Below are 22697 nucleotides of genomic sequence, written 5' to 3'. Positions count from 1 at the left end.
TTGTTTTATCCTTATTCATGTAGTAATTTGTTTTTTACTCTTCCATGTGTAAAAGTTGAATTGATGAAATGACAGCATTGTAAATTTAAATTAATAATAACGAAAAAAATAGGGCGAATGATAAAAGAAGAGTACGATAGTTACCATCCTTTTAAAAAAAGCTAAATGACAATAACCTCTATTCGGATAAATAAATAAATAAATAAAAACCTCTTGAATACTTCAGATGTATCACTGTCACCCACTCAATTTTTTAAGCAATACCATTGCTTCCCCTTTTAAGCTAATGCTGTTAATAAATTGATATGACTATACTCATCTATTTGGCCAACCAGTATGGCGTCAACAGGGTTAGAGCATCTCCAACGGAGAACACTACTGGTCAAAAAAACTACTTAAAAGTACTAAAAAGGTACAATCTTTGCTTTGTCTATCTACTTTTTCAGCTATCCATTCCAATACTAATCTTTATTATACCCCATACTTGCATCAGCAATGCCTATCCATTCTTCCTGCCCGCGCATGCACCACACGGTGAGAGTAGATCTTACTTGACGGCATCAAACGGCTCGTGAGTGCTTTTCTGGTGGAATTTTTAGGTTGGCCTTTTACCGTCCTGATCGTCTCCTCTTCGCAAACACAACCCCATGGTCAAAAATAATTTTCGACCACTTTGACATACCAGCCAAACTGAACAAAGGCCTGAAAGTCCATTTTTTCGGCGGCCAAACTCAACTCACGGCTATATATAGAAACATACACAGAGAGAGAGAGAGAGAGAGAGAGAGAGAGAGAGAGAGAGAGAGTGAGTGTACCAAGTGGGTTTTTGCTCGGCACTAGTAGCCATCGAAAGTGGAAGAAGGCAAAGTACCGTGTGGAGTATTGAGCCGGTTGGAGGGATGAACAGTGTTCTTGACTCTCTATTTTTGGCAATGGATTCAATTTGTTGAGCCCCTTAGAAATGCTCTTACACAAGGAGGGGGGGAGAGTACACAAAACAAAATGAGGAAGTGGGAGACGAAGATGGCTCCACCGCCACCACAAGCGGTTTGGAGATGTCGTGACTCATTTTGGTAAATTTTATATACGCGTTTGAAATTCCACTAACAATTAATCAAGTGTAGGCTTTTTTTTTTCTTTTCAAAATCCTCAAATAAATGATGGAAACTCTCTCCCCGCTTTTATTGTGCAAAAATAACAAGAACCAAGATATCTTTTGTTTTACTTCCATAGGAGAGGTCATTGGATCAATCATTGCTAAAACCAAAGATCGATTATTATTTTTTCCCGTCAATGTGAGTTACTTATTTATTTATTTATTTTCCGAATGGGATTTTATGAATTTATTAGGCCATGTTTCGTTAAGAAAAATAATTATTTATTTTTCAAATAAATTCTTATTTTTTGAATTAAAAGTGATGTAATGTAAGAGAACAATCTGTCTAGTAAAAAGAAAAATAAATAATTAAAAAATAAGAAACTTAGTGAAATTAGACTATTCTATTGCTTATTACTTCTGGGTGTTAGACCCAATTTGGGTGATTGGGCTTCCGCCTTTAAGTGCGCTTCGTCCCATATGGGTGTCTTGAATTAGCTTTTTGCCAATTATAGGTCTAGATCTCGGGTTGGACCGATTGTTCTTCTGAACATGACGTTATTTTCTTACTCCTATCAGTCTTGTAATAATTTTAATATTAATGAAATTTTTTTACCGTTTAAAAAAAGGAAGAAATTAAAAATATACTACTCCCAAGTCTCCTAACAAACAAAAACAACCGAATCCCGCCGCGCGTAGATTCGGTGGCGACCCAGGTAGAATCGGACGGGTTTCGTTAAGGAAAGGTCGGGTTGGAGTTCACTCCTTCGACTCGAGCAACGTTCTTCAACTACAACTCACCGTTAGGGTTTCGAAAATGGCAATGGCTGGGCGTTTGAGATCAACCCTCCCTCTCTTCTCCAGGATTGTGAGATCCAATTCCTTTTCCACAATCCAGCGATCGACCGTCCATCGTTCCTTGCTTTGCCCTAGCTTTGCAGATACACAGATAAAGACCTAAATAACCGCCAAAAACTTGAAATCGATTGCTTTATTTATTTATTGGTAGTTTGATTTGCGTTTTCCTATGCTTGGATTGAATTCAATTTGTGTTTAATTCCGTTGCTAACTGAAGTTGATATATTTGAAATGTTCCGTTTGGTTGATTGGAAAATGTGACGAGACGTTTTTATGTTATGGGATGGACAATTGGAGATGATTTTCTTGGGAATGGAAAATGAAGGAAAATGTGATAAGACGTGCATACCTTAGTTGTGGCTGAAAAAACTGAAGATTTTAATCAACTTAGATGAGGATGAACAGTCCAATTGGAGATATTTGGAGGAACGCTTTCTGTTTCCTGTAACTTTTTTTTGGTCATCTTATAGGCAACAGAACGAAGAGTTTCAGTTCTACAAAGATAAGCTGATAGTTGTGTAAGTTTGTGCTTATATGTACTCCTAAAGTGGTGCCGCTCCCCCCTTGCGAGTCGGCTCTTGCGCTCCCAATTAAGGAGATTGATGGGAGCCCGCTCTCATCGTGATGGGAATTTTTGTATGTTCTTTGTATAGAAAAGTAGGAATTTGCCGCTCGGCTTTATTAATTGGTCTTTGATGAACTCATATATACAACCCAATCGGGATGTCATGTAAAGGAAACTATGGATTGTAAACAAGCCCATTTCTTACACTTATGATCTAAGAAGCATGGACATAGATACAAGTTATGGACACGACACGACTCATACACATGCACACGTCATTTTTATCGAAAATTAGGACACGAACACGTTGAATATAAAATGTATTTGTATTATAGAGGTATTTTATGAATTCATATAAAAGTTGAAAACATTATTTCTATCAAATTAAGAACAACACTATGAAGATACACGTCAACACCACATATAAGTAATTAAGTATACGTGACCTATAAACTTGTGCAAATTTTCACTCTGCTGACCTGGTCCGAGTTTTAAAAATTACATTTTAACCTTTTGATGTCCTTAGCATGTTCCAAGAGTGTCGCTAACGCGACCTAGAGTACTCACAATGTGTCTGAGTAAAGAAATAAAATTAAAAAAATGGAGCAGTATTTAGGCTTGTCCAACACATGTCCAGAGAGTGTCTTGTCCATTACCAAAATGTGTCAGACATGGATACGTGAGGTCGGTAGACGTGTCCGTGCGAATTGTAGCTTATGGTGGACTTGGCCCATATTTTTACTTCCTAAATTGATTGTACTTTTAAAGTGAATACTCTATGTTGCATTATTTCCGTAATATATGTACACGCTCTGTTCATGCTCTCGACTTTGGGAGCTTCTATATTCCTCTGCTCCCCCACTCCCGCTTTGTGCAACTAAGATACGTACGTATCTGATACTTCATATAAATATCCGATAGTTGAGATTACTATCATTTTTTTTTAATTATCAGATGCTAAGAATGTCGTCAGTATTTACTATTTATTCCCATTTAGGAAGTATCAGATGCTTTTCAGATACTCTATGTTCGACATCCAAACATTTAGGAAATTGAGAATTTGAGATTCTAATACCTGTACTAGAGAGTAAGGTCTGGATTAACTAAATCAATCTCAATATACCACCACCAAAGATGTAACTCCATACGGGGAAGAAATAAACTAACAATGGAAGACTCTTATACAGGAAAACTAACAAATAATTATTGCCTTTTGACACGTTTTGACCCGCTTACCTCTCAGTAGACAGTGTTAAATGGTTGTCAGGTTAGCCCTTGTTGGTAATTTACTAATATTTTGGTTGCTTTTTATTGAAGGAGAAAACAGTAAGATCAAAGCAATATTCTACTTTTTTATAATTTGTCCAAATGATGAATCCTTATTATGTTGCATGTAGACTGGCTTATGGCATATTCCTAATTTCTAGTTTGGTTAATCTTTGTTCTTGAACTTCTGTATGATCAAACCAAACCAAATCGAGCTTTTAGTCCTAATCACTCAAGGCCGGCTACATGATATTTTGAAAAACCTAGATCCCCTATCGAACTATCGCCTTTCAAAACAATTTTGGTCTGCCACTCCCTTAGTGTTACCCTCTACTATAACCATATCACTCCTAACTATTGCATCGGCTGATCTTTGACAAACATGTTCAAACCACCTTAATCTATGTTCTCTCATGTTATCTCTTAACTATCGCCTTTCAAAGGTTTTCGTTTCTAATTTTATTTCGCAAAGCATTACAACACATCTGTTTCAACATTCTCATTTCACCACACTGGTCTTACTTGCATGTTGTTTCTTAGTAGCCCAACACTACGTACGTGGGAAATTTTCCTTCATTTGCGGGTGTCTTGAGGTCGCACAGCACTCCCGAAGCACTCCGACACCTGATCCATCCAACTTGATATGACCCTAAGATTTTAAGACAACTTTAGAAATGTATCTTGGCCATATCTGTATCCTACGTTTTTAGGTTTTTGCATATCGGCTTATAGGTATTGTGTTGTATCTGTATTCCACATTAGCAGCCATGGTTCATAGGCTAGAACTGTTAAGACTGTTGATGAAGAGCAGAGAAATGTTCCACGTCACCTCAGTTTTCACCGGTATAGAAGTTTCTTTATTCTGGAACAAAGAGTCTTTTTTTTTTTTATTTTATTTATTAAGAATCATTATTGCCACCATCACTACCATCATTCGCCACCACATGTGCTGCAATCCACAACCATTCATAGGTGTTGCAGGGCCATACTTATTGCTAGCCGTACCTATTGTTATCAATATGACAATTACCTACAGAGATGAACGCAAATATGAACGAATAAAGTTTCTAGCATGGAAGACCAAACATGTTCCGAGCTATATTATCTGGAATGCTGATTGTTCTGGTACAAGCAACTGTAACAAGGGCATGGCACATCACATTACCGAAATTTAGGTAGTAGTAGGCTTCTGTACACTACATTATTAAAAGATGCTTTCTTTTGCTGTTCAAAAACAAAATGAATTTATTAAAACGTGTTTATTTCAAGAGATCAACATACAATGCACTAGAGCATATAACTCTTTTTGCAACTGAAGTTCTTATATATACCCGAGCAATTTTTCTTTTTACCATCATTTGAAACATCACATTAGGGCAGGTAATTTGGGAACTTCTTTCTATATGTTGTTCGTTTAGAAGCTCTCCTAAATGTATTTCTTATTAAGTGTGCTAATGCACCAATCCAATATTATATCAAATATTTATTGACTAGAAGTGTAATAGTTGGTTGTAAAAAAGCAACTATGACCAAAATGAAAGATTGTACACAGTACACTGTAGCTAACGCTCAACCCGCAACTCCCCTAAAGTAACTTTGGTTGCTGGATAAGAATAGTTGGGATTGGATTAGTTATCTGATTGACCCATGTATCCAACATTTGGTTGCGTATTTGACGATGATAGTTTGTTGAACACTATCTCCAATGTGCAATATTTACTCATTCCTGCAGTGAAGTGGGATATAGACTCATCTAGGATTGGATAAAAACTATGGATCACAATATCAAGTATACAATATGTGAGTCAAATCACGGATGAGATATCTGACATTCTCTTTCGTAATGTTCCTTGTCCCATGGAAATGAAGGGATGTATAATCTCCCTGCCCATCCCGAAGACAGTCCTAACCCATCTTATCCTGTCTGTTGTGTCCTACAACCAAACCTGGCCGTAGGGTACGCAAAACCATAAAAGCTCGTCAAAAGCTAAACAAAAATTTAAAAAACCTGCTTTTCTGTAGCAAGCTTGAGATTTTAAATCTTCTGCGCAAGTTTTTGTTTTGTTCTTATTCTTATCTGCACGGCTATCCGCTTTCCATATTCCCCGACTCAGTCTTTTGATGGAGTTGACTCAGCAACTGTTTCAAAAGCCCCCTTTTCTATTCCCACATTAACACCCCTAGTATTTATGTTGACTGGAACTGCTATGACAACGGTTGATGTAAATATCTCCTGCTCGCAATGTGCATAGCTCGATTTCTATTTAATTGTGGGTTGACTTTTTTTACAGTTCTTGAAGAGTTATGCAAGTGCATCTCCACCAAAGGAACAGAAAGTTAAGGTAACTAGCCTCTTTGAGCTGTAATGAGACATTTGTGGGAGTAATATGGTTCTCCAACTCAATATTCTACAAGAAGCGTAAAATTTTCAAGGCTTATATGATGTGTTAGCAACGAGGAGGTGATGGTGTCAACTTTCGATATGGATATGCTAACCACAGCCCAAGGAGTGGATGATAACCTCAGTAAATATGTAGAAAGTGTATTGAAATATGTGGAAAAGTGAAAAGTGCACCGAGATCTAAATATTTAGCATTATATCTTCTTCATTCTTCACCAACGCCTAGTTCTCGATATCCTAATTATGCCACTGGATTTGCACCAAAGGAACGGAAAGATAACCTAATTTGCTTATTTGAGCTGTGATGACTTATTTGCGGATATATATCGCCGTTGGTATTATTTGCGGATATATATTCAATGCTTTCTTAGGGCTTATATATCGCTGTTGGTATATCTTTCTTTCAGTTTCTCACTTTGTTATACATTTCAGGTGCCTCTCACAATGTATGGGGTTTCTGGAAACTATGCCACTGCTCTGTACATTGCTGCAGCAAAAGCTAATGCACTGGAAAAGGTTGAATCTGAGCTTCTTGACGTTGGTGAGGCTTCCAAGAAGAGTACTACATTTTCGATGTTCATGAAAGATTTGTCAGTCCCTGCCGATACGAGAATAAAGGCAATAACTGAAATTTGTGCTGAAGCTAAATTTTCAGATCTTACTCGGAACTTTTTGGGTATGGCAAAGCTGAATATTACTTAGATGGAAATTTTTGAGTTGTTACTTTGTTATTTCCTGTAATCAACTTAAAGAGTATCTAGTTCTGTTTGGTAAGTCAAAGAGAGATTTAAACTTATTGAGAAGTATTGGCAGCACATTCCAGATGATTTCAGCAACTAATTCAACTTGCATTGACAGAAATGTGTGTCGCATTTTCTGGATGCTTATAGTGTTTTTATGTTCTTGAGCAATGATGGTTATATCCCGAAAATGTTTATTTTACGAGGAATTTGCCACTGATGTTACCTTTATGTGGATGCCTCTGTCTCTAGCTTTGTCGATTAAAACCTTACTATAAGTTGCATGCACAGTACACTTTATGATTTCCAATGGAGATGATACCTCCAACTGCTGCCGTTATGTCCACGCACACTTAACATACAGTAATCGGTTATGTGGGAGGAGTCCTCTTGAGAATCAGTAATAGGTTCTGGTTTCTTCTCTTTAGAACCTGGACATCAAGCAGATCTGTGCTGTTGTCAATCTTTGCCCTTTAAAATACTTTCATTTCCCCTAGTGGATGCCTCAGAGGAGGTACAACGCTTGACAGTAATTGTTTTGGTTTAATAAATGGTCGGTGCAGCTGTCGTATGACATTCCAGATAAAGAAGGAAGTCATGGATGATTTGAACAGGAAGAGGGGATGAACAGGAAGAGGGGAAATAATGTTTATTTACATTCTAAGGACATAAGCAGATTTTCTTCTTTGAAAACCTCTCTGATGTTCCAGAATTGATTTCATTTGGGGGTTGTAGGATTTCCAATGACAACTTGATACTATTTTGGTGGTTTCTTTTGTTGAGTCAGCATTTTGAAATACTTCCAGTAATCTGAATCTTCGATTGGTGGATGTTTGTAACGTTGATGCTTGATGTTTTTTATTTATGTTTGCAAAAGTTTTGATAACTTGTCATGTTTTGAAATGCTTTTTGTTTCTAATCAAATGTAAATAGTTTCCAAGATTACTAAATCTTAAGGATCACAAAAATGTGCTTTCCCAAATTTGTAAACTATCTCAAAAACATGTAGTAATTTTGTTTCTACTCAAATGAAAATAGTTTGGGAGATACTAACTTCCAAGAAACACAAACAAATATTTTCTTTGATTACATTTTTTTTTTCCAAGGCCTCCTCACTCCACTACCCTTGGTCACCATCTCCTGCCACTCCCACCCCCACCAACCCCCTTGGCTACCACCTCCTGCCACCGCCGCTGGTCACCACCAACAACGCATGTTACATGGATGCGGGTATAGGTGTCGGGTATGGGTATGTGTCAAAGTGTCAGATTCTTAGTTGCATGAAGTAGGAGTGGAAGTGGAACCAGGGGCATGAGCGCTGAAGCGAGGGGATATAGGAGCTCCCAAGGTTGGGAGCCTGGAAGGAACGTGTACGTATATATGATGAAAATGAAAATAATGTAGCATAGAATATAAATTTCAATCATTTTAGGGAGTAAACTATGTGCCAAGTCCACCATAAGTGTAAGAAATGGGCTAGTGGTACAATATATGGTTTTCTTTCAAGATATCATGACTTGGACTAGATACATAAGTTCATCAAAGACCACTTAATAAAGTCAAGTGATAAATCCCTATTTTTCGATCTTTGGAAGGAGCGTGCTCCCATCTCAATGGGAGCAGGCTTCTGTCAAGCTCTTTAGTTGGAGCGTAGGAGCGCACTTCTAAGGTGGGAGCAACACCACTTTAGAAGCTCCCTGCTACTAAGGTCGGGCCAAGAACTCAAATTTGTTGGTATATTTGTTTGTTTTCTCGGATATATAGTGTTTATTAATTGCCTTGGGGAATTTTGATTATAATATAGGAGTTCCAAGCATAGTTAATGGTAAATTCAGATTACATAGTATGCTTACTAGGTGATTATCCAACTAATTATGTCAGACACAGATACCATACCCTTATCTCAGTGTCAGGCCTCCGTCACGGGTATTTTAGACATTTAGAAGGAACCATGTTGCAATAGCCCACAACCACTACCTCTGGTCCCTGTGATGACTTCTGGTCAATGATGGCCACCTCCAGCAAAAGTTTTTGCAGAACATATGTACATATAGTTGGGTTTTTGCTTTTGTTTTTAGAAGCGAAAAACTTGCTTTGCCCTCCCGGAAAAGTCGTGTACAGAGAATAGTTGCTAAGTATTCAGGCGCAACCATCTTTATCAGTCATGATATCAACAGGCACATAATAGCTTATTTGAAGCGGTGTTTTCTTCCTCGGCTTTGACTGTTTATAAATGTACGTATTGTAACATTGTTTATTTCAAAATTTTCCACTAAATGCATTATAGACTTTCATTTTGTTTAGAAAGTTACACTTAAAGGGTGAATGTGGATTTACGTAATTGCCTTTCTTTTTGATGTGTCTGTCTTTAGTTGACCTGGAATACAAATCTGATTGTACTTGTTATAACTACGTTGTGATCTCCAAACATATTCAGCATACTTGTTATGTAGTTGGAATATGCACAATCATACCATCCATATGCCCTTGATTCTAGATGCCTTGGTGCTACTGAGGCTTGATATTACAATAATAATCACTAATTTCACCACTGAATTCGTGTACTATAATAATATTTTGATCTCATTTGTTACTAGTTGTTTTGGCTGAGAATGGGCGACTAAAGCACCTGGAAAGTATTGCGTAGAGATTTACAGAGTTGACCATGGTGCACAGGGGAGAAATGAAAGCCATTGTGACAACTGTTATTGTAAGTTCAACTTAGAATGCAAAATTTTGGTTTAACGTACTATATGCAACATATGCTTTAAGCATGAATGGCAAATGTATGGTCTTCTCTCTCTCTCTCTCTCTCTCTCTCTCTCTCTCTCTCAATGTTTCTTTATTGTTATAGGCTGCCTATATGATCTTGTCTAGAAATGTGTTGGGTAAGGTCCACGGCGTGGGTGGCTTTCTCATTTGTGGCACCACATTGAAGTCCTTGTCAGCAATTGAATGAGCTGAACTCTTATGTTGGCAGGAAATGAAGAAAACGTGGACAGCGTCGAGTTCTTTCCCAGCTGTGAAAAACCCCTACAGTTTTCTTTATGTTCGAAAGCCGTTTCCGTATCTATGAAGTTAGCCTGGGTATTGGATTGAGAAATAGAGCAAAGAAAGGGAAAAATCATAGATTGATCTAATATATGTGTGGCCGAGTGCAAGAGAGGGATGTGTGACATAGAATATCAAAGTGCTGGGAACTGGGTACAACTTCAGGGGCTCTAGGGTCTTATTAATTTTGTCTCACCTTTTTTTAACTACCTATTTTTAGTGTATTATTTATCTAGAAGTACCCTCTTATAGGGTTGCTAGGCAAGTCGAACAAGCGGAGCATCTGATTATTCAAGCTTGGTTTGAAAACTTAATGAGCTACATGAACATGTTCAAGCTTAACTCATATATAGGGCAAGTCAATCTCACATGAGCTCTATCAAGCAAAACACAAGCTCACCTGTAGTAGCTGGAACTTTTTATTCATTATAAGCCGAATGAGCCAAGTAGGAGCTTGTTTGACCTTAGTTTGAAAGGTTAACAAGCTTTGAAAGAATATTCAGGCTTGGTTTGTTTATGTAGTGAATTGATATTGAACGAGCAAACACAAGCTTGAACTCAAGTAGCTTGGTTTCTTTTATCAACCCTATCCTTTTTGTGTATGTCTATCCATTGTATACACAAGAGTAGTCGTTATGATAAAAGTAATGTAATCATCTGTCTCATTTTTCTCTTTAGTGCGTACGCTTTGGTTTTGTCATGGGTCTTGAAAAACCCAATAAGTGGTACTAGAGGATAGCTGTAAAGTTTTTGGTATTGGAGGATAGGTTAGAAAATTAGTTTTTTCAAAAAAAAAGAGGCAAAAAGATTGTTCGTGTGCTGCTCGGCATTGCAGCAAAAGACAAGAGACAGACGAGAAAACTTTCGGTGATCTAGGAGGGAACATCAGTTAATGAACAACCAATTGATGGTCTTGGCTAGTTAATGTAGATTGATGACAACCAATATATGGTCTTGGCAAGTTAATGCATATTGGATGTTGCTGAAGTTTGCCTATCCTCTTGAGAAATTATCCAGTACACTGGAAAATTAGCAGCATCGAGTACTGGACCAAAAAATTGATTGTGTAGATTCTCTATGTAGCATGGCCACAGATACGATATGGATACGGACACGGACATGGACACGGGACACGGCAATTCTAAAAAAATAGGGATATGGACATGGCGGGGGACACGCCACATGTATAAATAAAATACACACACACACACTAAGGCTCTCCTAAGGGATCCTGGATAAGGAGTTGGTGCGGGACTCCAAGGACAGCCGTTGGATTAAATCCAACGGCCATGGTTTTAAAATGCCTAAAACCCATTCTTCCCAATTTTTTCCCATTTTTTCAGCGGCAAGAGAGAGAGAGAGAGGGAGAGCGAAGAAAACGATTGAAGCCCAGAACGAAGAACATCGAAGCCCACCAGGTGTCTCTATCTCTCTCTCTCTTTCTCTCTCTGTCTCTGGCTCCTATATCTCTCAACCGGACTGTAAATTAGGGTTTTGTTTCCCTTATTTTATACCAGATTAACGAAGAATGGACACGTAACTGTAGAAAACGAAGACGAAGAGAGAGAACGAAGAGAGAGAGAGAGAGAGAGAGAGAGAGAGAGAGAGAGAGAGAGAGAGAGAGAGAGAGAGAGAGAGAGAGAGAGAGAGAGAGAGAGAGAGAGAGAGAGAACAAAGAAGAACATCGACGAAGAACGAAGAAATAGATAGGAGAACGAAGAAAGAACGAACAACAAGGGGTCTCTCTCTCGATCTCTGTCTCTCTCTCTCTCGATTGAACTCAAATTCTATATTTACTGTGAGTCTGCGATTTAGGGCTTGAAACCAGAATATTTAGTTTTCAGAAACCCAAAAATTAGGGCTTCGATTGAACCGTTCTTGCTAAAGTCAGAATTTTTGCTAAAGTTAGGGTTATGTTTTTAGTGATTTTCGATTTCACAACTGTTAGGGGAAACCCATAAATTAGGGCTTCAAAATCTGTGATAAACCATTCTTGGTAAAATTATAATTTTCTTTGTTATATTTTCTTTGAGTTAGGGTTTGACAGTAACAATATTGAGAGTAACAATAACTGAGAGTTCCATGTGTTTTCTGTTGGCTTGATTGGTTTGAAGCAGGAAAGTTGTGGCATAAATCGTATTTTTTTCACAAACCCAAAATAAGTTCAAACCCAGAGAGAGAGAGAGAGAGAGAGAGCGAGAGATATAGAGACCAAGTTTTGGGTTTCTGAAAACTAAATATTTTGGTTTCAAGCCCTAAACCCCAATTTTTGAGTTCAATCGAGAGAGAGAGAGAGAGAGAGAGAGAGAGAGAGAGAGAGAGAGAGAGAGAGAGAGAGACCTTGTTGTTCGTCTTCGTTTTCCAGAGCTACGTCTTCGTTCTTCGTCAATCTGGTACAAAATAAGGGAAAAAACCCCCCTAATTTACAGTCCGGTTGAGAGAGATAGGCGCCAGAGATTCGAGATTCGAGAGAGAGATAGAGATACCTGGTGGGCTTCGATGTTCTTCGTTCTGGGCTTCGATCGATTTCTTTGTTCGTCTTCGTTCTCTCTCTCTTGAGCTCTCTTTTGCCGCTGAAAAAATGGGAAAAAATTGGGAAGAATGGGTTTTAGGCATTTTAAAACCGTGGCCGTTGGATTTAATCCAACGTCTGTCCTTGGAGTCCCGCACCAACTCCTCATCCGGGATCCCTTAGGAGATCTTGTGTGTGTGTATATATATATAATATAATTTTTTTAAGAACCATTGTATATGACCAAATGAGCTTTCAGTGTATACGATCCATTTTCTGTTTTTTCTTGTATATGTGTGTGTGTGTGTGTGTATATATATATATATATGTATGCATATGTACAGACATGGAGAGAGAGAGAGAGAGAGAGAGAGAGAGAGAGAGAGAGAGAGAGAGAGAGAGACGAGACTAAGATTCTTAGTGCACTTGATGGATGTTGTCTTGCTTGTAGTCTTGTGTTCTTTGATTAACATGGATATGTGATATTTCTTGCGTTAATTTTTAGTAAGCATGGGACGTTTTTTCAACGCCTCTTGAAGGAGCGGCAGAGAGGGGGTTGTTCCCAGCAGCAGGAAGCCTGTCATCCGTTTTTGAAAGTACCTCAATACCGAGGGGAAAAAGATAGATAGTAATGCTTTTGGTTTTTTATTTACTGATAACTGGAATTACATGCATATGCATTATTTTGTAGTTTGCTTGAGGGGGTGAAATCGAGTAGAAATGCACACTATCACATTGGACAATTTGGGGTGGTCTTGTCTTGCTTGCGATTGAGTCCGTTTGTTGTCGCTTGTTTGGGTTTCAGAAGGGTATGCCAGTTGCAAGACAGAAATGAAGGTAACAAGAAACCAAAAGAAAATGACAAAAGACATGCTGACTTAGACCCTCGACTGGCTCAGTTGTATTGTCTGACTATTTAAGGAGGTGTTCAAGATCTACAGGGGAAACCTTGTCTGGTTATTCTTTACTTGAGCTAAGTCTGGTTGTGATGGCTTGATTGTTTACTTCCAAATAGTGAAACTTCGGCGAATTCGGATAAATTGAGAATTGAGTTTTGCAGCCTTTGGGTCCAAACTTTCGATGGATTGTGTCCACTGATTGCAAGTATCCTCTTTACTGTGAAGTTAAAGAAGTCCATGACTGCCTAGAAGGCTTGAGTCAAGGTCCTGACAATGTCCTATTTTGTAGAATGTCCAAATATGTACGACCATGATGACTAAATTGATTGGTGAAGATGTAGGAGAAGTACCCTCTTATAGGATTGCTAGACGAGCCGAACGAGTGGAGCAGTTGATTGTTCAAGCTTGGTTTGAAAAGACAATGAGCTTCTAGAACATGTTCAAGCTTAACTCATTTATCGGGCGAGTCGAACTCAAACGAGCTCTAATCAAGTCAAGACCTCGATTAGCTTGAATTTTGTATTTATTATAAGCTGAACGAGCAGTGTAATAGCTTGTTTGAGCCTAGTTCGGAAGATTAACGAGCTTTGAAAAAATGTTAAAAGCTTGGTTTGTTTAGGTAGCAAATTGATCTTGAACGAGCGAACACAAGCTCACACTTGAGTTGCTTGGTTTGTTTATCAATCGTACCCTTATCTCTATGTGTGTGTGTGTGTAGTGGATACACAATAGTAGTCATTAAGAGTCCGCCAAGAAAATAAATGTAATGTAATGTTGACTATATCTGTTAGCGGGGATTGTTTGTGTGCTCAAGTTTTCCTTTTAATAAGATTATGCATGTCTTTGTCTCCAATATCCGGTTACTGGGTGTTTCGTTATGAAAAAGAAAGATGGCAAAATATTTGGGACACCATCCAGGGGTCTACAACATGCCTAAAAGGCAAAACTTCACTTCATCGAGAAACAACAGAACATGATGGGGATCCAATAGGAGTGGAAAGTAATCTTGTTATTAGATTAGAAGTTATCTTCTTTGTTAATTGGAAGTTATCTTGTTCCAGAATTTTAAGAATTATGATTATGGTATCTTTGGTTCTCTGCATCTGTAAGAGCTTATTTGAAGGACTACAGAATAATGTTTTTATCAGTTGATTGTACTATGAATTCAATATTAGTTATGGTTTTGGCATAGGGATGCCACTATATCTCCGGGCATGGGGATCTCTAAGGTCTTTAGGTATGGGGATGCTGTGGGCTGTTTTCCTATATTAATCTTGATGTTCTACTTCTAATTTTGGTTTTGCCAAGAGGGTGTCCACTGTTTCTCTAGGCATGGTGTTGTCTAGGGGTCCTTAGGCATGGGTATGCTGTGGGTCCTTTTCGTATATTAATCTTGATTCCGTACATCACAAGAGACCTGACCTATGCCTGCAAAAGAATAAACAAACCCGTTGGAATGCGAGAGGCTACACATAGACAAACCTGTTGCAACCATGAGGACAACATTGTAACCTGATTGTTTCTCACCCTCTAAAAACAATTTATTTGTGCTTTTTTCTTATTTTCTCTAGTATAAATGATCTACCTGTGTAATGACTGGAACATACTAATCAACATAATCTCTTGGTTGGCTAACTGTCGAGGGTAGATAGGATAGCTCAGTGTTTTAAAAGGCGCCCGCCTAGGAGCTGAGGCAAGGTGAGGCGCAGCCAAATTGCCTTCAACACCAGGAGACGAGGTGCAGTTCGTAAAGCTCACCCAAGGCTCTTGAGGCACCCGCCTTACTCCTTTGCGTGAGTGGCGAGTCACATCTCTTCTATTTTTAACCCCCAAGTCTCTGTTCTTCTTATGCTGTGTTTTCTTTTTTCTCGGAGTCTGTGCTTCTTTTTATCTACTACTTGTGTTCTGTTTTGTTTTTTGGGAACTGGCAGTTTCTTCTTCTTCTGACACTCTGATTTTTCTTTTTTTAGCTCCATATTGTTTATGGATTCATGTAGCCGACCCAATTGATTGGGACATAAGGCTCAGTTTGGTTTGGTTTTGTTTGGTATGTTTGTTTCTGGGGTTGTGCTCTATTGGTTTTTATTCTCATGCCTTGTTTGTTTTTGGATTTGTTCTGGCCAGTGCTGTCATTTTTTCCTGAGTTTGCTGCTTTATGTTGAAGCATAATCTTTAAAGCGTTACTTTTTATAAACGGATCTCACGTTTTTGTTAGTATTGGGTGATAACATCTGGAATGTTACTTACTGAAAAAAAAAAAATCTGGAATGTTATGTTTAGTGATATTTGGAATTCTAGAAGTATTTTATTCTGTTGGTTATGCATATATTGAAATTACACTTATTTTCTATAACTTGCACCTTGGTCTCATGAGGTGTGCGCCTTGCCTCGTGGTTAGGTTCCAATGAACCACGGCACCTCGGGCCACCTAGAGCTTTTTAAAACACTGGATAGCTATGGTGTCGATTACATGTTTTCCTTGTAAATGTGTGAAGTGCTTGTGTCAAACACCCGATACCAAGGTTTCATCTCTGTAAATAAGATGTTCCTGTGCAATTGTCTGGAACAGACTCATTGATCTGATCCGTTCATTGGCTGATGTTTGGTTAGGCTGGATAGCTATGGTTATATGATGTGGGTCTCTTGAGTATGTGAAGTACTGTCAAACACTTGACACTGCTGTGATTGTATGTGGGCTCAGCATATCCAGTGCATTTCGTTTTGATAGCCCAGTATCCCTGCCCAATTAATCATCAGTATCCAGTGAGGGGACTCGAACTGTTGACCCCTTGAACATAAAGCCAGTGTCTTTACCAGCTGAGCTACCCCTCGTGGTAAACACATCCCATTTCATTATCATCCAGTCAGCACGACTCTTATTGCATTAAACTATGTATATCATATCCTCGTAGCGATACATAATTTTTATATTGGCGGTCGTTGACTAAACTGCTAAACAGTCGAAGAAGTATATTATGACATTCCCAGAGAAAAGGTAAAAAGAGGTCTAGAATCTATCAGACCTGACAGTTAAGGAACTAGCAAATTTTAGATTAGAAATTTAGTTGTGTAGTGAATGTGAATTGCAAGATTCCTCACCCTTTCTATGCAAAAGTAAATGATATGAATGCAGTTATCATTTTGAATCGTAAGTTGAATCATAGACTGCATTTAGGAGATGTAAGGCTGCCTTTTTTGCATTGAAACTCGAATACTCAAGCTAGTTGGGGTTCATCCCAATTCATAAAAATAATGTTGGTTTCAATGGGCTTTAATTAGGTAATGAAATGTTTGATATGTTTACCAATTTTATCAATGTCATTTTGGTTGTTTAGAATACATTTCTGGTTGAGTCTACTTGGTGGAAGCCATTGGGAACTCTATTGTTACTATCACAGTTTCTATTTGTTTGCCAGCCGCTTCCCGCTGAAGAAGAGAAAGAGCTGAAAGAAACACTGCAGGATATAATTGGACAGGGGAAGAAGGTTAACCTTGAACAGACGGTAACTAACTTTCCCGTGCAAATATTAAATCACACTGTCATACACTGAAATGGGCGGCTTGTTTTCTCAGTCTCTAATTTTGCCGTGCATGTGTCAGATCGATCCTAGTATTCTTGGTGGACTAGTGGTGGAATTCGGGCAAAAGGTGTTTGACATATCCATTAAGACCAGAGCAAAACAGATGGAGAGATTCCTGAGAGATCCTGTCAATATTGGTAACCTCTAAACTGCGTTGCCCCCTTTCAAGCCCCTCTCTTTTTGCTGTTTCTGCATGTAACTCCAAGAATATGTAATCCTGTCCTTTTTTGGCTTGGGGGGCATGCTGTTTCTGCATGTAACTCCAAGAATATGTAATCCTGTCCTTTTTTGGCTGTTTCTGCATGTAACTCCAAGAATATGTAATCCTGTCCTTTTTTGGCTCGGGGGGCATGCTGTTTCTGCATGTAACTCCAAGAATATGTAATCCTGTCCTTTTTTGGCTTGGGGGGCATGTGATGCCCCTCTGTTTAGCAATAAAAGGTACTTGTTCGCTTTCGAAATTTCTTGCATGTCAATACACTTTTTGGTAATAATGAGTTAGGTTGTTGTGGGACCTACACAATTTCCACCAATCATAGGGAGGATAATGTTCACCCTTTTTAAAGAAGGGTGAATAAATTATTCTGTGTCTTGTATGAGTTAGTACTCGATGATTCAGATTAAGATGATAATGCGATAAGAATATTCAATTGCGTGCATTTAAGTACTTCAAAGACAAGATGAGTATGAAGGTGGAATATGAGCGGTTGATGAGTTTTCTTTTTTTGTATCCTGTGCCAATTTTTTTCAGTTCATCTGTTTGGTGGAAGCTGCTTTTATTGATCAGTTTTCCCGTTGCTTCTTGTTACAGAGTCCATTCCTGCATGCTAGACTTGCTTGTTTAAGGACATCATACTGAACTGTGTTTTAGATATTGCCATGTTTTTAGCTTGTGTTTGGATCTTGGATTTGTGGACGGACTTGTGGGATGGGGTCTCTTTTGGTCACTATGGATTGTGGTCTCAGTTCTCTTACATATAGGTATTGGTGCTAGCAGTCTTTTTGGATATGGAAAAGTTAGTCATAACTAGTCACTATACCCATTTTTATTAGGTAATATATCGATATCTTTTGGTACTTTTTGGATTTCCATTCTTGATTTCCTTTTTTCACAGTGTTGAATTGGTCCATGTCCAAACTGAAAACTGGAAATCCTTCTATTTCTTCGGTTATTCAAGCTTTGTTTCAAATATTTTAGGGTTTGTTTGGAAAATAGGAGAAGGAAAGGAAAAGATGAGAAAAAAAGATCCTCTTCTTTGTTTTCCTCAGTTGGGAGGAGGTTAGTAATAATATGTGAAATGTAGTGTTGTCATTATTATTATTATTACTATTATTATTATTTGTTTGGGAAAGAGCAAGAACTTCAATAAAACAGTTAACAGAAAAAGAACAACAGCAAAACAAGAGCTACAAATGATAAGATAAATCTGCATATTGTTATCTTGTTATTCTTACTTCTCTCTCTAAAGTTAGGGTTTCTGATCTCTGTGTGTGTGTGTAGTTTTCGTTCCTTTTTATTGGTTGGTGTTTCCTGTCCACTTTTAGCGCTTGGGGTTTGCTTTGGCGTTTTTATGGTGGGGTGTGCAGCAGCGGTGGAGGTGGTTCTTGGGTGTCATAGCTGTGGTGCTTCAGCGGCGAGGATTTGTAGCGGTTTTTGAGGGGTCATAGCAGCAGCAGCAATTTAAGTCATTTGAGGGCTGAAGTGGTGGTGAGGCAGTGGCGATGTGAGGTGTTTGTGGGCAAAATGGGGTTGTGCAGCAGCGGCAATTTAAGGAGTTTGAGGGCAGCAGCAGTTGTGGGGTTTTGAGGGGTTGATTCTAGGGGTAATGTCTTGCGGGGGATTGATTTGAGGGCTTATGCTAGCGGTTTTGGCTATGGCTACAAAGGCGAGAGGCTGAGATATTATTGTTTGGGGTTGTTTTGGTTGATGGTTGCCGTGGTGAATCGGGTTGCTGCGTTCGAGGGGTTTTTGAGGGGCTGAGATATGGGTGTTCAGGCTGCTGGGCAGAAGGCAGGAGCAGTTGATTTCCGGTCGGATGCAATGCGGGTTTGCTGGATTCAAGTGACTAGTTGGCAATAGATCGATTGATTGGTGGATTTCGAACCATGCGCCGTCGGTAATGGGGTATCGCGGGCGGATTATTCACGGCCAGCCCAGAGATCTTAGGAGGCGGATGGGGTGCACTTTGCTTCGGTTGATTTTGTTGTTGCGTTAGCTTTGCCAACATGTTTTGTGTTTCATTTAGTTTTGTTGTTAATGTTTCCTTTAAAAAAAGAAATACTTTGTGCCTTTGAGGTAGATTTTGTTTCTACGAGTAGCATTAGTAGTAGAGATGGCAATCGGCCCGAACCCTTTCCAAACGGGGCGGGTTTTTCATCACATTTTCGGTCGGGGTAAAAATATTAAAATCTGGCCGGGTTCAGGTAGGTGATAGTACCCCGCCCCCAAACCCACCCCGAAATGTATTTATTTATAAAATTATACTTTTATCCTAATCTAATTATCATTAATACTCAAATTATATATTTTTATCCTAATATTATTATCATTATACTAAAAAACCCTTATATTCTTACCCTTATACTAAACTGACACTTCATTTATACTTATTTTCTTTTTTTTGCTTTAAGATTACCAATTTTTTAAATTTTTTACGAAGCGGGACGGGCCCATTCCCCGATCGGGGTGGGAACGGGGTACCCAAAAAATACCCGGCCGGAGTCGGGGTACACAAAAACCCGCCCCGTTGCCATTCCTAATTAGTAGGAAGAGTATTTGTACTCCTCGAGGCTCTCTCAGTACATTTGGCCTCTTATTGTATTGATTTCCTCTTTCGATTCAATCCTTTGTTTGTTAATAAAATCCTCTTTCACCGTTCAGGGAAAAAAAAATGTTGCCCTTTTGTCAACGTAATAATTGTTGACTTGTTGCTCTTGTAATTCTGTTACCTTAAAAACTTTATGAGCCTTGCAATTGATTACACTCTATATATGTATGCTTTCCTAATAATACAAGAGAAAATTCAGTTTGCATTTGAAATCGATGCAAATTTCTTGATAAGAAAAGGATGAATGGATACAATCACGAACCTTAATCTGTCAATTTTTAACGGGAACATTATTTTTGAGAGAAACAAAAATACAAAAATAGACCAGTAACTGGGGACGGAGAGGAAGTAATATTCCCCAAACAAGTCATTATTAAAATGTTTCAGCAGAAGCAACATTAAATAATCTAAGAGCATCTCCAATCTAATCTTTCATTTTTACCTCTTTTTATCTATTTAAGAGTATAAAATAATAGATTATATACACACAAAAAAAATTTGTTTTGAAGGATACTCTATTTAAGACAACTCAACCCATTGCTCTATTTTTCATGAGTAAATTTACTCCCTATCTCAAACATTTAACACTTTACCTCCAAAAGCTAAATTATATATGTTAATAAATTTTATTAAAGATATTCAATAGTGGTCTCGTATGAGAGATATTGGGAATATCTAGAAAATGATACACATTCTATTACATGTATGAAAATATTTCAAGATTAAAATACGACTTAAAAAATACGAATAGTGAAATGCCCTAATAAATTAATGGTTGATAAAATAACTTGTTGGTGATGCCCTAAAAAGTGGAGAAAACATATCAAAACTGAACATAATTTTTTCTTTATTAAAAAAAATAGTTTTTAACATAGTTTTTATCTTTTTAGATTTTTCTTGTTGAGGCAAATCAATAATCTACACAAATTGACGCAAAACAAAAAAATGCAAACAAAATTTGAATAAAGAAAAATAATACTCCCTCTGTCTCTTATTTAGAGTCCAGTATTCCATTTTGAGCTGTCCCTTAATAAGTGTCCATTTTGTAAAGTTAGTGGATAAAAGTTGATGCATTGTCTATTTTGTCCCTAAAAGTAGATTCCATTTTGAAAAGTTAGTGAGTAAAAGTGTAATGATGATGCGTAAGTAGGGAAAGTGGAGAAAAAAATTGATGTGAAATGTATAATGATATTTTTTTAATAGGTTGGAGTTACGAAGCAGGACACTTAAAAAGGGGACGAATGGAGTAATCCACAAGAATTATTAAGCCAACCACCCCTTAGTCATTACAACAAAGTCGCTCTATTTTTCGGACAAAACAATGAAACAGATCGATAAAACAATGAAACAATTTATATGCTACAAAAGTTAATTTTTTTCCCATATCAATTCAATGAACTAATTAAGATATTTAGATTTTGTAAAAAAAATTTAGGAATGCATAAAAATATGTTTTTATTTATTTAAAAAGGATACAGCATTCGTAATAGGCTAAAATTATGGGACGGAAGGATTAGCATGATTAATTATCCTAAGGATGTGGCCTACATTAATGTGGCTAATGTGAGCCTAACATTAAACTGGGTGGTTTCCTAACTTTTTTTTTTTGTGTTTATATTCAATTTTTTTTTTGAATTTGTTAATTTTGTGTCAAACTTTTGTAACTTATTGATCCATCTCGTCGAGAGTAATTGGAAAATTAATTTTTTAATCGAAACTCATAATTTTTTAAAAAAGACAAAAATAGGTAAGAAAGATAATTTTTAAACTTATTTTTTGTCTTTATTTAAAAAATTACGAGTTTCGATTATAATTTTTTTACTTTTTTGATTCCTCTTGTTAAGACGAATTTATAAGTCACAAAAATTTGACGTAAAACAAACAAATGCAAAAAAAAAATTGAATAATAACAAAAATAGTAACTTAACTTATTAAGCCAAAACCACCCGAAGGCTAAGTTCCGCCAAGTATTTTGGCCGTTTTGTCCTTAATTATTCAAATTTATTTTGCTTTTATTAGTTTTGCGCCTACCTTTTGTGAATTATTGATTCGTCTCGAAGAGTTGAATCGAAAAAGTAAAAAATTACCCAAATATTTTTGAAAATATATATCCAAGATAAAGCTTTTTCTTGGATATTTCCGAAAATATTTGGTTAAAAGTCATAAATTAATCTTACTTTTCCGACTCACCTCTTCGAGACGAATCAATAATCTATAAAAGTTAATCGCAAGACTAACAAACGCAGAAAAAATTTGAGTGAGGACAAAACGTCCAAAAAGCTTAGCGGAACTTATTAGCCAAAAACTATGATTTAAACAGCCAATAACAGTTAATCATTTGAAACAACGAACAGCCCACTGAAGAAAACAAATCAAACCACTGTTTTTTTTTTTTTGACTACCCTCCTGTACTACTACTATGCCTTGTATTTCAAGGAAGAAGTACTAGACCCTACCTTCCTCGATCTTCTTTTTCCCTTCTTCGATCTTCTTGTTCTAGAAGGATTGAATTAAGGGTTGGTGAAGTAGGTGCGTGCATAAGGCTAGCTGGCCATTACAAATTAATTGTATCTCGTTTAAAATTTAAAAGCAACGCATGCATTAATGATTGAGTACGTACGTAATATTCAGAGAACAATATTATTGTGTCCGTCGATGGTGTTTGTATGTATAAAAACATGCGTAAGTGTCGGCAGGGAGGTGATTTGATCAGGTGATTTTTGTTTGCTTGAGAATTAAGATAAGATGATTAAGATCCCAAACGGAAATCTAATTTTCCAACTTGAGAGTGTAAGTCGTAACAAAAGTGCTTCTGTTTCTGTACGATCGCTCTCTCTCTCTCTAAATTGCTTGCATTACACATTGTTCACATGAATGAGAGAGAGAGAGAGAGAGAGAGA

At 37.5% G+C, this 22697-nt stretch overlaps 1 long non-coding RNA gene and 1 pseudogene across 1 annotated transcript; one reads left to right on the top strand and one right to left on the bottom strand.

Annotated features, from left to right (window-relative positions):
• The first annotated feature begins 1913 nt into the window (after positions 1-1913).
• On the top strand, positions 1914-17619 carry LOC131317879 (ATP synthase subunit O, mitochondrial-like; annotated as a pseudogene).
• On the bottom strand, positions 2627-8945 carry LOC131317886 (uncharacterized). Its single transcript, XR_009197442.1, has 2 exons — positions 8767-8945; positions 2627-5634 (listed from the first exon to the last, which is right to left on the bottom strand). It is a non-coding gene; the product is annotated as an uncharacterized LOC131317886 (long non-coding RNA).
• Positions 17620-22697: the final 5078 nt, after the last annotated feature.

Source organism: Rhododendron vialii, chromosome 1a (genome assembly GCF_030253575.1).
Source record: "Rhododendron vialii isolate Sample 1 chromosome 1a, ASM3025357v1".
Classification (NCBI taxonomy): domain Eukaryota; kingdom Viridiplantae; phylum Streptophyta; class Magnoliopsida; order Ericales; family Ericaceae; genus Rhododendron; species Rhododendron vialii.
This window is presented reverse-complemented; position numbering and strand designations above follow the sequence as displayed.